Below are 6,492 nucleotides of genomic sequence, written 5' to 3'. Positions count from 1 at the left end.
AGCTGTTTTCACTCACATGCCTGGAACTCTGTGGGATTGGGATTGGGATTGGGATGGGATGGGGTGGGATTGGGATTGGGATGGAGCAGAGGGGATGTTCTGCACCTCCTTCGTGCTGTGGCTGTGGTTGGGTTGCTCTGAGCAGGGGGCTTGGGGAGCAGATTTGGATGTTTGGGATCCAAAAAAGGAAAAGCTCTGGGGATCCCTGTGTTGGTTCAGGTGGTGGGTGCAGCTCTCAGCAGGGTGGGAGGGCTGGGATCCAACCTGGTCCTGCTGGGACAGAGCAGGAGGAGCTGGAAGAGCAGCAAGGCTGGGCTGAATCACAGCATCAGCCTCAGAAACAGGAGGAGGTTCTGAATCCCATTAAGGGATTTTTTTCTTAATGCTTGTGCTACAATCAGTGCCCTGCCTGGGGCCTGGATGGTCACACCATGGAGGATCCCAGTGCCCCCCACTCCCTGGGGCAGCAGCTGGAAGCTGAGGCTCTAAATTCAGATTTAGGGGGGTGTCTGAGTGGTGCCATCCCTGGGGAAATGCGGGTCCCACCTTCCCTGGGGAGCTCTGAGGGTTTCGTGCAGTGGCTGGGGAGGGCAGAGCTGGCACCAGGTTCTGTGTCTGTGTCTGAGTCCATCCTCTCCCCCCTCAGGGAAGCTCTGTGGTGCTGCTGAATCCAAACCTGGGCTTGCCCTGCTGGCTGCTCCTCCCTTGCTCACCCCTGAGCTGGAGTCACAGCAGGCACAGCCCGAGCAGGGATGGCAGCAGCTCTGGGCTGTCACTGTCACTGTCCCTGCCCTCAGCCCTGGCTGGTGTGGGCACAGTGCTGTGAGCACCCACTGGAAACCACTGTGCCTGCTCCACCTTCCTTTCCTGTTCTGGAGCTGATAACTTGGCCATAATTAGGAGTTACCAGCCTTTTCCAGAGGAACACAGCGAGTGTTTGTCCCTGGGAGTGAGCAGGGGCAGTGCTCAGCCCTGTGGGTTCTGCTGGGGAGGTGAATTGCTGGGTGAGTGTTAGACAGGACAGATCCCACCAACAAACAGCTTTTCACAGATCCCACAGGCTGCAAACACCTTGTGGGAGCACTGGGGGGTAGGATGGTGGGGATGGACAGAGATGAGAGATCTCTGAAACCAGGGCCTGGAACTTGGGGTTTATTGCAAAGGGCCAAGTGCAGGGCCCTGCTGGGAGCTGCCAGGCACAGCTGGAGCAGGAGTGAGAGAAGAAAGGGGGAGAGAGTAAAAGGGAAAGAGAGTAAGAGGGTAAGAGAGCGAGGTTCCCATTACAACACCATAAATCTTCTGTGTTGAATATTCTAATTCTCACTGACCAATCTAGTCCAAGATACAAATCCTACAGCATTTCCATACAGCCTATAAGAATCATTACATCACCATCCTGTGTTACATTTTAAACCCTAAAAACTCTTTGGGCCCCTTCTGCCAAGCTGTAGGGTCTGCTCTGCCCCTTGGGGCTGTCTGCAAGCAGAGGGTGTTGTTCCATCAAAAGGGGATCACCTTCAGCAGCCACACCATTGTTTTCCAGTTGTTCAGTAACTGAGGGATCTCAAAGCTTGCTTTCATTTCAATCTCGTTTATAGTTTCCATATTCTCCAGATCTTTTGCCAGGCAATCACATTGATAAGGCTCTCCTGTTTGATCTCCCCCAGCACACCTTCTCACAGATCTCACAGGCTGCAGACAAACATCTTTGCACAGAAAGGCTGAAGCTCCTGCGTCCCACCCAGCAGCTCTGGGCTGCTCCTCGTGGCATGGATGTAACCCCCGTCCAGCCTGAGGGCGTTCAGAGGAATCCTGTGTTGAAACGAGCAGCTTGGGCAGGCTCCGAGTGAGCAGCAGGGTGGGGAGCTGCTCCCTGGGATGCCCCAGCCTCAGAGCAGCCTGTCCAGGTGCTGCCCAGCCCAGCCCTGTTCTCTCCCTTGCACAAAGCCCAGGCTGGTTTGACCTTTCCTGTTTTTCATCCTCCCCCGGGAGCTGCTGGGGAAGCTCCAGCACTTGGAGTCAGCAGCTCCAGGGCTGTGGATGTGGCTGGGGGTGATTCCACCCTGCCAGCTCTGGGCTGGGCCCTGCCTGGTGCTCAGGGCACGGCAGGGTCGTGCTCTCACCCGGATTTTGGCTTTTCCACACCCCTGGCAGCCTCTGCAGCAGGTGCCAGGGGTGCTCAGGTGTGAGAACCCAAGGAGAGGAATTCATTCCCAGGTTTGGCTCCTTCCCTTCACAGCTTCCTGGGAATCTGCTCCCAGGACAGGAGCTCTGTGCAGCTCTGCCTGAATCACACCCAGCCCAAACCCTATTATTAGACTCTGCAAACTGCTGCCTTAGAGACAGCTTTGCTTACAAACCCCCATGATTTTCTCTCTGCCTCTCCAAAGCTGGCAAGGCAAAGGGATCTCTGCTTGGCCAGCACCTGCCTGAGCTGCTGTGGGAGCTTCTCCCCACCTGAGCTCCTCCTTCCAGCCCCCCAGATTCCAGCTGGGCATGGTGAGACATCCACCCCAATGTCAGCAGGGTGGCAAACCCCAGATCCCAGCTGTTTCTGGGATCCTTCAGCTCTCCTCTGCAGGCCATGCTCGGTGCTGGCTGCACTCTTGGACCTCTGTCCCTCCTTTCCAGCCTGAGGAGCGTCCCTGGTGGGGACCTTGGGGACCAGGGACAGAAAGGGAGGGAGGTTCCCCCTCTCCAGCCATGGAAATCACCTGGAACACCTGAAAAACGCCTTGAACACCTGCAGAACCACCAGGAACAGCTGAAAAACACCTTGGACACCTGCAGAACCACCAGGAACACCTGAAAAATGTGCATTTCTCAGGTTGTTCCCATTCAGGATATTCCATGAGCTGTTCTTTTTGCTGGTGAGTTCCCAGATGAGTTTCTGTGGACTCTGCACTCCCAGAGGGGGGATCTGAACTGCTGATGTGTTCTTGTGCTCTGTTCTTCACGCCCTAAATAGCCCAGGCCAGTTCTGCTCAGCTGACTGAGGTGCTGGTGCTGCTTGGACAGCAAACCCTGCCCAGGGAAAGTCTTGCAGGCAAAAGCTGAGTTCCTGCAGCCTCTGCAGAGGAATCCCTCATCAAACAGGGCAGGGAGGGTCCAGCATCTCCCCGGGAGGAGCTGGGCTTGGTTTCCTGCTCTGCTGGAGCTCTCTGTGCTCCGCTCTGGCTCCAGGGCTGTGGAGAACCCATTCCCCTGCCATGGGAATTCCCTGGGTGCTTCCAGCTCCTCTCTGGGGACTGCTGCAGCCTCTGGGGTTCCTCTGCCCTGATTGTGCAGATCAATCATCCAGCACCACCTTCCAGAAATATTTGCTGAGGGATTTCCCTGCGTCCTTGTGGCTGGGGAGGGCTCCTCCTCCGTGCCACCAAAAGGGAGGACGAGCTGGCTTTTCCCCCTTAACCAGTCAATATTTACTGTGCCAGGCAAGCTGGGAAAATGCTGCTGCTCTCTTGGTTTTGGTGTTTGCTCCTCCTGCCCCAAAGTCTCCCACACTGGCAGCTCCCGTTTGTGCAGCAGTGGCACGGGGGTGTTCCTAAAGACAGGGCTGGGGGCACCTTCCAGGACCTGCCAGGTCCTGTTTGCATCCTCCCCTCTGACAGGGCAGGGCAATGAGGGGCTGAGCTCCGGGGCCCCTTTTTGTGGGCTTCAGAGCAGGACATGCCCCTCTCAGGGGCTGCTTTGTGACTCAGGCCTTGGGCAATTCCTGCTGGGCCAGAGATGCTGGATCTTCAGGGGGTTTTGGGGTGGTTTTGTGGCGTTTTTATGGTGTTTTTGTGGTGGTTTTGTGGTGCTTTTTGTGGTCTTTTTGTGGTGTTTTTATGGTGTTTCTGTGGTGGTTTTTTTGACCTTGCTGCATGCAGAGCTGGTGGATCCCTGGGCAGGGGAAATCGAGCACCACTTTCCTTTTCCAGCAGCACCTGTGAGAGTTCTGTGACCAAACCCAAGGGGAAGGGTTAAAACCCCTCAGAACCTGAATTACCCAAACCTTGGGATGGCCCAGACAGATGTGTTGGCATGGCAACACATCTGTTCCAGCCCATCTGCCTCAAAAAGGGCTGGAGTTTGGGTAGGGGAATTCACAGGATGATTTTTTCAACCCCAAGGTGAAATCCTCCTTCCACAAAAATCCAGGAGGGAAGGGAACAGGGATGGTTTCCAGCAGTTTTTAGGAGTCCTGATAACCTCTGCCAGAGCCCTGTCCAGAAGGATTTTTGGTGTGTGCAGCATTACCTGGAGCTTTGTCGCTGCAAGTCCTCGGTCTCTTTATTTTCAATTACTGGCACACTTAACTTCCCCATTTCTGCAATTCCTGTGATCCCCAAGAATGTTTTTCCAGAGAGGAACTGACATTTCCTGCCCTGCCTTTCAGCTCAGCGTTGCCTTTCTGCTTCTCTAACAAGAGGCTTGAAGATCCTCCCTGGCAAAGTCTTTGATTTGTCAGAGTTGCTTGGCTGCAGCAGGAAACTTTTCTCCTCCTCTGCAAGGGGAAGGCAGAGCTCCTTAATTGCTTTCTGCAGCTTGGCCCAGTGAAATCCATCTCTGTGCCCTCAGAGCTGAAGCCAAAAATAAAAAATACCCCCAATAGGAAGAGCATTGCCCTGGTACCCCTTAAACCTCCCCTGGCACAGCTCCAGCTGTGGATTTCTCCCCAATATTCAACCTAAACTTCTCCTCTCCCAGTTAGAAAGGTCCTCATCATCCTATTCAATGGCACAATGGCACTTCTAATTGGTTGTTTTTTGTTTTTTTTCTCCAAAAGAATTAATTGTAAACTGCCTAAAAATAAGCCTGGAGAGACTCAAGAGGGGAAGGGAACCTCAGCTCCTGCATTGTCCACTGAGGGATGGGGGAAACCTTTCCAGGCCCTGAATTAGAACAATATGATGAGGACCTTCCTAACTGAAAGAGGAGAAGTTTAGGTTGGATACTGGGGAAAAATCCTTCCCTGTGAGGGTGGTTTTTAAACATCGATTTCAGAGGGGAGAATTGCTCCTAATGGCAGCTCCTTTTGGTTATCAGCTCGAATGTGTGGCTGTTCCATTTTATTTTTATTTTATTTTATTTTATTTTTACTTTATTTTACTTTATTTTCTTTTATTTTCTTTAATTTTCTTTATTTTATTTTATTTTATTTTATTTTAATTTTATTTTACTTTATTTTACTTTTTTTTACTTTATTTTATTTTATTTTATTTTATTTTAATTTTACTTTATTTTACTTTCTTTTCTTTTACTTTATTTTATTTTATTTTATTTTACTTTATTTTATTTTATTTTAATTTAATTTTACTTTACTTTATTTTCTTTTATTTTCTTTTTCTTTATTTTATTTTATTTTATTTTATTTTATTTTATTTTATTTTATTTTATTTTATTTTATTTTATTTTATTTTAATTTCTCTTTTTGAGCCTCTTCAGGAGGTCTCTGGGTCTGGAAAGGTTTCCCCCATCCCTCAGTGAACAGTGCAGAGCTCCCAGGAGCTGAGGTTGCCTTCCCCTCTTGAGTCTCTCCAGGCTTATTTTTAGGCAGTTTACAATTAATTCTTTTGGAGAAAAAAAACCAAAAAACCAAAAATAATTAGAAGTGCTATTGTGGCTTCTAAGAACTGTTGATAGAAAAAAAAAAAAAAAAAAAGAAATCAGCCCTTTTAAAGGCTGATATTCTGGGCCAAATCCCCCAGGGAAAGGGAAAAATGTGGCTGTGTCCTGCCAGGGTTCCAGGCAACGTCTTCAAAATAATCCAGAAATGGAGGCTTCTGCTTCCACTTTGCTCCTCTTACCCAGCCTCCAGCTGTGGGTCGGGGGTGACACTGGCATGAGCTGCTTCTGAACCCTTCTTTTCCTGCTGCTGCCCTGGGTTTATCTTGATTAAATTGTGCGGGTCGGGATGGAATTATGGGGGCTTCTTGGAGCTCAGGGAGCAGAGTGAATTTTCCTGAGCCTTCCCCCAAAATTCCTGATGTTTTAACGGCTGGAATGAAATGAGTGTTTGCTTGTCAAGCCCAGCTTGCCCTGTGGAGTATGAAATGCACCACTTGTCATTATTGTCAATATTTAGGATAAATTGGGTCAAAGAACTGAGAAACAGCTGATCTTCACGAAGCTCTGACCTCTCTCCAAAAATGTGATTATTTCCAATAAACTTCAAAGAAAGGTGAAGTATTTAGAGGCCAAGAGTGTCCTTGGAGCCAGGGTTAAGCTGGGAAGGGGAAAGGCCTCTCTCCAAAAATGTGATTATTTCCAATAAACATTAAGGAAAGGTGAAGTGTTTGGGGGCCAGGATTTCTCTGGAGGCAGAGGTTGAGGGTTAAGCTGGGAAAGGCTGAGGGCACGTGGTCCCAAAGGAGGTCAAGGTTTTGTTTGTTTTTAACAGGAACTTGGCCCAGTTGGGATCCGTGTCTGTTGGCCAAGGGTGATTTGGGGCTGGAAATGGGAAATTGTGGTGGGGGCAATGAGGGGCTGAGCTCTGGGGCCCCTTTT

The sequence above is a fragment of the Agelaius tricolor genome, unplaced genomic scaffold (assembly GCF_023055355.1).
Source record: "Agelaius tricolor isolate 1412-34295 unplaced genomic scaffold, bAgeTri1.0.p SCAF_29, whole genome shotgun sequence".
Classification (NCBI taxonomy): domain Eukaryota; kingdom Metazoa; phylum Chordata; class Aves; order Passeriformes; family Icteridae; genus Agelaius; species Agelaius tricolor.
The sequence above is the reverse complement of the archived record's forward strand: the minus strand, read 5'-3'. Positions refer to the sequence as shown.